This window comes from Mobula birostris, chromosome 7, assembly GCF_030028105.1.
Source record: "Mobula birostris isolate sMobBir1 chromosome 7, sMobBir1.hap1, whole genome shotgun sequence".
NCBI lineage: Eukaryota > Metazoa > Chordata > Chondrichthyes > Myliobatiformes > Myliobatidae > Mobula > Mobula birostris.
In genome coordinates, this window is record NC_092376.1 from 81,296,580 (window position 1) to 81,307,457 (window position 10,878).

Genomic DNA, 10,878 nt, shown 5'->3' on the forward strand with positions numbered 1-10,878 from the left:
GCTAAACAATCAATCCACTCATTCCCCTCAAAATCTCTATGTGGAATGACCCATAAGAGGTAGACAATGTGAACCAATTCTTTGAAGATGAAATACGATTTGATAAGCTTTCAACAATAAATCTGACCTACTACTAGAATGATCTGTTTTAAAACACATTAAAACCACAAAGCACGAAGGAATTTAAACAAATTAAAACTTTGCAGGGACAAATTTCCTCTGCACACTGTAACCCCAAAATGATGGCAACACAATTCCCCTGTATATACTGATAAATGGTTAGTAAGATGTTTCTTTATTGTTGTGTTGAGGCACAAAAACAGCCACACCAACATTCCCAGTTAAATTATCTTTTGATCCATCTGTAAAAATGGCTAACATATCATACCAATTTTCCTTAAAATATTGATGGACCAACAGACTCTCCACTATAGTAGAATCCTTAGGCTTTATTAAATCATGTAACCGAGAATTAACTGAAATCATTGGGAAAAACAAAACAAGGTGGGATTGCCAAGAAAGCTACATATTCTTAGCGTGATAAGAGCCCAGCCACCCAAAACCAAAAAAGCTCTTCTTGTGATGTTCCCAACAGTCCTCTATCACATCTGTAACAGGGTGATCATTTCTTTGCCCCCTCAAATTAATCCAGTGTGTTGACATCAACTTCAACCTCCCAGCTGTTTTCTATTAGAGCACTTAAATTCAAAGGGAAGCTATTTTTCATTGGTCTGATCAAAATATTGTTTTTTCTATTCTATAATGGGCAACAATCCAATTAAAACCATGATTATCTCACAATGAACTTTAATTGCACAATTAATCACAATTAATTTCTTTAATCAGTTGACAGCACTAATTATAATTGCAGGGATTCTACACTTCAAATTAGCTCCTTAACAATAGATACTCTCAAAATGACCATTTGCCTTTTCTAATCTGTTGTTGTACCAACATAGATCACAATGACAGTGTTTACTTCTTTCCTGTCTAATACCTTTAGAAGAAAAAATTAAAATGATTCACATTAGGTAGGAAGCAACCTGCTTATAATCTGTTCTCCTATTTATAGATATCATATGCATTCTCTAGCATCAGGGTAGTTTACTGCTACAGGTAGCTGTTGTCAGTATGATTGTTATTTTCGTCATTGTTTACTCATATCCTTCATTTTCTTTCAGTCTTTGGCCCCTCTTGCTCTGTATACTCTTGAATATACCAAACTCATTGTCACTCTTCACCCCTCTACAAATTAAGACCCAAGTCAGGAGTAAACTGACCAGTTATTACTATTCTCACTTACTTGCCACATTGTCCCCAGTCTGGAATCCAGCTCAGCAAATTCTAAGATAGACTTTCAAACAGGAAACTTATTCTGTAATATGCTTATTTAAGAAAGCCTTGCTGTCTGTAAATGCTTGAATTCTGCAATCCAGATATAAAAATTGCTCTGCCATAAATAACTGTTATTTATACTTTATTTGCAGTTTTTTGTTATTAAATGAGGCACAATACTTATGAAGATTTTGCGTACTTATCATCTTAAATTTACTTGGACCAATAAGAATTCAGAAACATCAAGTTTTAATAAGATCATGACAAATCATTTATTAGAGGCAAAAGGGAGTAGTTCCTTTCAACTCTCCAAGGAATTCTGAATTTCACACCCTCTTTACTACTAATTTGCGGGTTTGCCCTGTTAAAGCCACCCCCTAGTTAAAGGTGATAAATGCACATCAGCTTGTACCCTCCACTCAAACACAGGTTATTAACTGTTAATGGCAACTAATAGGCACTTTCTGGCAAATGTTGACAAGCATAGTTCATTTTACAGTTTTAATATTTTATGTCAAATACAAATGAATGAATTCAATTTCAAATTCAGATCTACTTAATTCTGGTTAGAGAGAAAATTCTGTTGTACACAATCTATTTAAATCTGTCATATGTGACCACTTGGTACAGTTCCCTTCATTATATAAACAATAAGTTGCATTTGTTACTGTTCTGACAAGTGGAGGAAAAATCTCTTTAGATTTTGAATCACTTGATAAGAACTATTTCACAATTTTCCACATTAATACCAGCCAAAAATGTTGATAAGACCATACTATTTCACTTTTGCAGAAGCACATATTTTCCTACATGTTAATAAAAGATGAAGTTTCTTGGAAACTTTACTTATCAGTGTAGAAAGCAATTCTCTGTTTTATTTCATTCACAAAGTGACGATTGCTGTAGGGTCACAACTTAAACTGACGTAAACAACAGGAATTCTGCAGATGCTGGAAATTCAAGCAACGTCAACTGCACCTCTTCCTAGAGATGCTGCCTGGCCTGCTGCGTTCACCAGCAACTTTTATGTGTGTTGCTTAAATTGACGTACTTCCCTGCTTAATAAGTAAGGGGCAACAGTATTGAGCTCAATAGTAATATTGATTTCAGTATCTAATTTCAGAAAACCCTATCAGCTCTTGCTTTATGAAGACATAATACAACACAATAAGTATGATTGCTGTACATGTTTCACCATTATTCAATATCGTAATATATACAAGTGTGAAGTAATTATTATATAAGAATATGCTAAACCTTGCCATTCATGTGTACTACATCTCTTCACCTTGTCTGATAGGTGACAATAAAAATCTTTAATTTGTCTACTTATTTTGATTGATGTATCACATTTATTTGGGACTCTGATCTGCTTTTAATTATGTTTCTTACATGCATGTACAGCTGATGATGCGGCTCTAGCACTTTGCTGATATCACGCAAGAAAACTAATGAATGTAAAAGTAGTTTTTTATACATTGAAGAAAATCAGATATGCAGTTTAAAGCAATCAATTAATATGAACTTTCAACCAGCAATGGAAACTCCAGTCAATTTTGGTGTATCATTAGATTCCACTTAAATGAGTGCTTCATTATAAAATGGCTCCCAGAGAGTGAAATAGCAGTTCAAGTAAGTTAAGAATTAATTTAAGAATAATTATACAGTGTCATTTTACTTATGACAACCTCTACAATTGTGTAACAAAATTAATCAGAAATCAAGCAGCTTCTAATTAGCAAATGTTCTTTTTATATGAGCAAGGATACTATTTTGAGGACATCTACATGATACCTGCACTTTGTGTAATGTGCTTGGATCAGAATTTATCAGTACCCATCATGAGAAAAAATGGTTATTACTTTTGGTATTTTCAGTATGAGATATGAGAAGTGCAAACCTGCAATATGAGAGGACCATGAAACAAGTTCCAAATATTTTTCTTCATAAATATAACAGATCTTTACTGTCTCCCTTTCAGGACTATATAACTGTAATGCAATTTTAATTTTGGTGCATTTTAATAGAAGAAGAAAATGAATATTTAAAATACTTTCAAGAGCATAAGGATGTCAAGAGATGAGTTTTCTTCCAGTTGCTGGTACAATTTAGACGCATTTTCCACTGGTCAAGTGGAAAACAGGATATTGGCTGAATTTTAATCACTTGGTATATTATTCAACACCATCAATTTAGTTGTTTACTTGTACAGTTCTAATCTATCCTGGAAGTAGTTGGATTGACCAGCATGACTAAAGCTTCTGGCCGGATCAGAAATGCCAGGCGTACTGTTGCAAAAAAATAACATCCATATTGCTCGGATTGTTCACTATGTGGCATTTCCTACTGGATATTTGAAGCACAGTGAAAACATGAGGCATGGGTGTAAATCAGTGTTTTTTGATGCAGTGGCAACATTATGGAATATATAAATTATCAGTAAAGTCACTTCACTGCATTGTAGCAAAAGCACGATTATGAACCATGTTTGGAAAAGTGTGAAGCTACATCAAAAAGTTGTGGATGTTTGCAGCTGATGCAGTCTTAACATAGAACATAGAATAGTACAACACAGTACAGGCCCTTTGGCCCACGATGTTGTGCTGACCCTTAAACCCTGCCTCTCATATAACCCCCCACCTTAAATTCCTCCATATACCTGTCTAGCAGTCTCTTAAATTTCACTAGTGTATTTGCCTCCACCACTGACTCAGGCAGTGCATTCCACGCACCAACCACTCTCTGGGTAAAAAAACCTTCCTCTCATATCCCCCTTGAACTTCCCACCCCTTACCTTGAAGCTACGTCCTCTTGTACTGAGCAGTGCAAGATACAATCTTTGGCCCAAAAAAGTGAATTTCACCACTTTTTTTGCTGCATTAAATCTTTGTTGCCATTATCTGTTGGCCATTCTGCACACCAGAGATTGTGAGAAGCCATTGGGTTGTGCATTATGAGAACAAGATTTTAAAAAAGTGAGCTGTGGCAGTTGAGACATTCTGTGTGATGGAGGTCATGGGGTAATTAGGTACTTGGCAAGGGCCAATAGAAAGAAGTTAGGTTTAAGCAAAGTAGCCATTGTAGGAACGACCATTGTTGGTGAGGGTCAGTGTTAGAGTGAGTAGCTTGAGGCTTTGGCTCAAGAGGCTTCAGCGAGGAGAAGCAGAGTCTGTAGGTAGATTTTTGGGTAACCTTTCTTTATTTCTTCTGTCTTTTTGCACAGTTAGAGCAGCGAGATGCCGGGCAAGATAGTGAAATGCTCCTTTTGCAGGATGTGGGAAGGCAGGGAGACCTCCAGTGTATCTGACCACTACACCTGTAAGAGGTACATCCAGCTGCAACTTCTTACAGACTGTGTTGGAGAACTGGAGCTGGATGAACTCTGGATCATTTGGGAGACTGATATAGGTGATATAGAGAGATTAATTATACCTAGGGAGCGGGACATGGGTAACAGGGTGACTGACTGTCTAGGGATAAAGGGGATAGGCAGCCAGAGCAGGGTACCCCTGTGACCATTCCCAGCAATTACAAATATACTGCTTTGGGTACTGTTGGAGGGGAATGACCTAGCCGGGGAAAGCTGCAGTCGGGTCTCTGTGGCTCAGAAGGGACAGGTTGTAGAGATTGGGGATTTATTGGTTAGGGGACTGTCAGGAGGCTCTGTGGAAGAGTTTGAGTTTTCTAGATGGAATATTGCCTCCCATATGCCAGGGTCGGGGATATCTTTGATTGGGTCTATAGCATTCTTAAGTGGGAGGGTGAGCAGACAGAGGTTGTGGTCCATGTAGATACTAATGACAAAGGTAGGAAGGGTGTCAAGATCTTGTAAAATGAGTTCAGGGAGTTAGGTGCTAAGTTAAAGGACAGGACCTCCAGAGTTGTGATCTCAGGATTGCTACCCATACTATGTGCTAGTGAGAAATAGGAGGAGTATACAATCTAACACGTGGCTAAGGAGATAGTGCAGGATGGAAACCTTTAGATTTTTGGATCATTGGGCTCTCTTCCAGGGAAAATGGGGCTTGTACTGAGATTATTTGCACCTCAGCTGGAAGGGGATTAATATCGTTGTGTGGCAACTATCGTTGCCAGTGCTGTTTCAGGGTGTTTAAACTAGAATTGCAGGGGATTGGGAAGCAGAGTTCCAGGGCAGCTAGAGGAGGGAATGTTAAGCTTACATGTAAAGGCAGGAATCAAAAGGTTGAACTTGATGGGAATTATACTGAGTGCATCTATTTCAATGCAAAGAGTATTGCAAGTGAGTCAAATGAGTTTAGAACTTGGATCAGCCTGTGGAATTATGACATCGTAGCCATTAGTTGCACTTAGTTGCAGGAAAGGCGGGACTGGCAGATCAATATTCCAAGGTTCCATTGTTTTAGACATGGTAGAGCATGAGGGATTAAAGGAGGACAGGTGGCAATATTAGTCAGGCAAAATGGCATGGTAGTGCTCAGACAGGACAGACTAGAGAGCTTATCTACTGATGTTATATGGCTGGAACTATGAATAAATAATATATTATAGATCGCCCAATAGTTGGCAGGATATATAAGAGCAAGTTTATAGAGAGGTCAGAGACAGTTGCAAGAAACATAAGGTTGTAATAGTAGGTGATTTTAACTTTCCACATATTGACTGGGACTCCAATACTATTAAAATGCTAGATGTAATAGCGTTTATCAAATGTTTTCAGGAAAATTTCCACATTCAATATGCGAATATCCCTATTAGAGAGAATTAGATGCTAGATCTATTAGGGAATTGACAAGACAGGTGATAGAAGTTTGTGTAGGGGAACATTTTGGATCTAGTGATTATAATGTCATTAGTTTGATAATATGGAGAAAGATAGGTCTGGTCCTTGGGTTGGGTTCCAAGCTGGAGACAGGTCAATTTTCATGCCATTAGAAGGGATCTGACAAGCGTGAACTGGGAAAGATTGTTTGGTGGCAAAAGACATGCTTAGGGAGGTCTTTAAAGGGGAAATTTTGAGAGCACAGAGTTTGTGAGTTCCTATCAGAGTAAAAGGCAAAGCTAACAGGTTTAGGGAGCCTTGGTTTTCGAGTGATCTTGAAGGCTTAGTTAGGAAGAAAGAGGTGTATGTCAAGCATAGGCAGCAAAGAATAAATGAGGTGCTTATGGAGGATAAGAAATGCAAGAGAACACTTTAAAAACAAAACAGCAAGGCTCAAAGAAGGCATGAGGTTACTCTAGCAGACAAGATGATGGAGAATCATAAGGACTTCTATAAGTATAGTAAGAGCAAAAGGAGAGCAAGGGGCAAAATTAGTCCTCTTGAAGATCAGCATGGTCACTTATGCATGGAGCTGAAAGAGATAAAGGAGATCTTAAATGGATTATTTGCATCTGAATTTACACAGGAGAGGGACACAGTCAAAACAACTGAGGTAAAAAGAGCAGTAAGGTCATGGGCAGTGTACAGGTTGTAGAGGGCGTGATGCTTGCTGGAGGCAAATCTGGGTGGATACGTCCCCAGGGCCTGACAAGGTATTCTCCCAGACCTTATGGGAGGCTACTACAGAAATAGTCAGGGCCCCAGCAGAGGCACTTAAAACATCCTTAGCCACAACTACGGAAGATTGGAGGACAATTAATGTTGTTCTGTTGTTTAAGAAAGGTTCCAAGAATGAGCCTGGAAATTATAGGCTGTTGAGCTTGATATTAGTACTGGGTAAGTTATTGGAATGTATTCTAAGGGATTGGATATAAGTCCATAAGACAAAGGAGCAGAATTAGGCCATTTAGTCCATTGAGTCTGCTCCACCATTCAATTGTGGCTGGTCCTTTTTTCCCCTCGTCAGCCCCACTCCCAGGCCTTCTCCCCATAACTTTTGATGCCCTGTTCAATCGAGAACCTATCAAGTTCTGCCTTAAACGCACCCAACGACCTGGCCACCACAGCTGCCTGGGGTAACAAATTCCACAAATTCATCACCCTCTGGCTAAGGAAATTTTTCTGCACCTCTGTTTAAAATGGAATCCCCTCTATCCTGAGGCTATGTCCTCTTTCCCTAGACTCCTCCACTAGGGGAAACATCCTTTCCAGATCTACTACCTCAGCCTTTCAATATTCGAAAGGTTTCAATGAGATCCTCCTCCACCCCTCCCCCATCACTCTAAATTCCAGTCAGTACAGACCCTACTTCCTTGTATGATAACCCTTTCATTCCTGGAATCATCCTTGTAAATCTCCTCTGGACCCTCTCCAATGCCAGCACATCTGTACTTAGATGGGAAGTCCGAAATTGTTTATAATATTCAAGGTGAGGCCTACACACTGCCTTATAAAGCCTCAGCATTACATCCCTGCTGTTGTATTCTGCACTTCTTGAAATGAATGCTAACACTGCATTTGCTTTCCTCACCACTGACTCCACCTGCAAGTTAACCTTTAGGATGTTCTGCACAAGGACTCCCAAGTCCTTTTGCATCTCAGATTTTTTGATTTCTCCCTATTTAGAAAATAGTCTGCACATCTATTTCTACTAGCAAAGTACATGACCATGCATTTTCCAACATTGTATTTCATTGCCACTTTCTTCCCATTCTCCTAATCTAAGTATTTCTGCAACACTACCTGCAACGTTTCCTCAACACTACCTGCTCCTCAACCAATCTTCATATCATCTGCAAAACTGGCAACAGAACCATCTATTCTATCATCTAAATTAATTGATATACAGCATAAAAAGAAGTGGTCCCAACACCGACCCCTGCAGAACACCACTAGTCATTAGCAGTCAACCAGAAAAGGATCCTGTTATTCCCACTCACCGTCTCCTACCAATCAGTCAATGCTCTAACCATGCTGGTAACTTTCCTGTAAGACCATAGGCTCTTGGTAGGCAGCCTCCTGTGTGGCACCTTGTCAAAGGCCTATTGAAAATCCAAATATACAACATTCACTGCATAACCTTTATCTACCCTACTTGTAATCTTCTCAAAAATTCCCAGCAGGTTCATCAGGCAAGATATTCCCTCAAGGAAACCATGTCGACTTTATCCTACCTTGTCTTGTATCACCAAGTACTCCATAGCCTCATCCTTAACAATTGACTCCGACATTCTCCCAATCACTGAGGTCAAGCTAACTGGTCTATAATTTCCTTTCTGTTTCCTCCCTCCTTTCTTAAAGAGTGGAGTGACATTTGAAATTTTCCAGTCTTCTGCACCATGTCAGAGTCCAATGATCTTTGAAGATCATTATGAATGCTTCCACAATCTCTACTGCTACCTCTTTCAGAACTCTAGGGTGCAGTTCATCTGGTCCAGGTGACTTATGTACCCCAAGGTCTTTCAGGTTTTAAGTTCCTTCTCCCTTGTGATAGTAACTGCACTCACTTTTCTTCCCTCACACCTTTCAACATCAGGAACACTGCCAGTGTCTTCCACAGTGAAGACTGATGCAAGATACTCATTTACTTCATCTGCTATCTCCTTGTCCCCCATTATTATTTTTCTAGCCTCATTTTCTAACAGTCCTGTATCCACTCTCATCTCTCTTTTATTTTTTACATACTTGAAAAAGCTTGTACTGTCCACTTTGATATTGTTTGCTAGGTTATTTTTATATTTAATCTCTTCCCTCTGAATGATTTTTTTCATTGTCCTCTGTAGATTTTTAAAACCTTCCCAATCCTCTATCTTCCCATTAATTTTTGCTTTGTTGTATGCCCTCTCTTTTGTTTTTACATTAGCTTTGACTTGTCAGCCACGGTTGTACTATTTTGCCATTTGTGTATTTCTTTGTTTTTGCAATACATCTTCCTCATTTTTCCCAGAAACTCATGCAATTGCTGCTCTACTGTCATCCTGGCCAGCATCTCCTTCCAATTTACTTTGGCCAACTTCTTTTTCATACCACTGCAATTTCCTTTACTCCACCGAAATACTGCTACATCAGACATTACTTTCTCCCAATCAAATTTCAAGTTGAACTCAATCATATTGTGCTCTTAAGGGTTCTTTTACCTTAAGCTCCCTAATTGCCTCCGGTTCATTGCATAACAGCCAATCCAGTATAACTGATTCCCTAGTATGCTTGACGACAAACTGCTCTAAAAAGCCATCTTGTAGGCATTCAACAAACTCACTCTCTTGAGATCAATTACCAACCTGATTTTCCCTATCGAACTGTATGCTGAAATCTCCAATGACTATCGTAACATTGCTCTTTTGACTTGCCTTTTCTATTTTCCATTGTAATCTGTGGTCCACATCTCAGCTGCTATTGGGAGGTCTATATATAATTACCAACAGGGTCCTTTTACCCTTGCAGTTTCTTAACTCAACCCACAAGGATTGAACATCTTTTGATACTAGGTCACATCTTTCTACTGATTTGAATGGCATTCTTTACCAGCAGACCCATGCCACCCTCTCTGCTGATTTTCATATCCCTCCGATACAACATGTAACCTTGGACATCCAGCTCCCAGCCACAACCATCCTTCAGCCATGATTCAGTGATGGCCACAACATCATACCTGACAATCTGTAATTGTGCAACAAGATCATCCACCTTATTTCTTATACTCTGTGCATTGTGATATAACACTCTGAGAACTGTATTTGCTACCCTTTTTGATTCTGCGTCCCTAATGCACTGATACTCATCCTGCTGGCTGCAATTTTGTACTATCATCTGCCTGCCCTTCCTAACAGTCTGACTGCATGCTATCTTTCCTTTTTTACCATCTGTCCTATCCTGAGTCCCTTCACTCCAGTTCCCACCCCATTGCCAAATTAGTTTGAGCCCTCCCTAATAGCTCTAGCAAACCTGCCCATGAAGATATTGGTCCTCTTTGGGTTCATGTGGAACTTGTCACTTTTGAATAGGTCATACCTTCCCCAGAAGAGATCCCGATGATCCAAGAACCTGAAGCCCTGTTCCCTGCACCAGCTTCTCAGCCACACATTAATCTGCCAAGTCATCCTGTTTCTACTCTCAATGCCACAAGGTAATCTAAAAATCACTACCTTGGTGGTCCTGCTTGTCAGTTTTCTGCCTAGCTCTCTAAATTCTCTCTTCAGGACCTCTTTGCTTTTCCTTCCTATGTCATTGGTACCACTATGTACCAAGACATGTGGCTGCTCTCCCTCCCCTTCCAAAATGTTGTGGACGTGATCTCAGACATCCCTGACCCTGGCACCAAGGAGGCGACATACCATTTGGGTGTCCCGTTCACATCAACAGACATCCTGTCTGTTCTTCTTACTATTGAGTCCCCTATCACTACCACACCCCTCTTCTACCTCTTTCCCTTCTGCACCATAGACACATGCTCAGTGCCAGTAATCCAGTCTCCATGGCATTCACTGGGGAGATCATCCCCCAGAACAGTATCCAAAATGCTATACTTATTATTGAGAGGAATAGCCACAGGGGTGCTCTGTGCTAACTGCCTATTCACATTTCCATTTCTCCTGACAGTCACCCAGCTACTCGTCTCCTGCATCTTAGGAGTGACTACTTCCCTGTAACTCTGATCAATTACCTGCTCACTCTCCAAAATC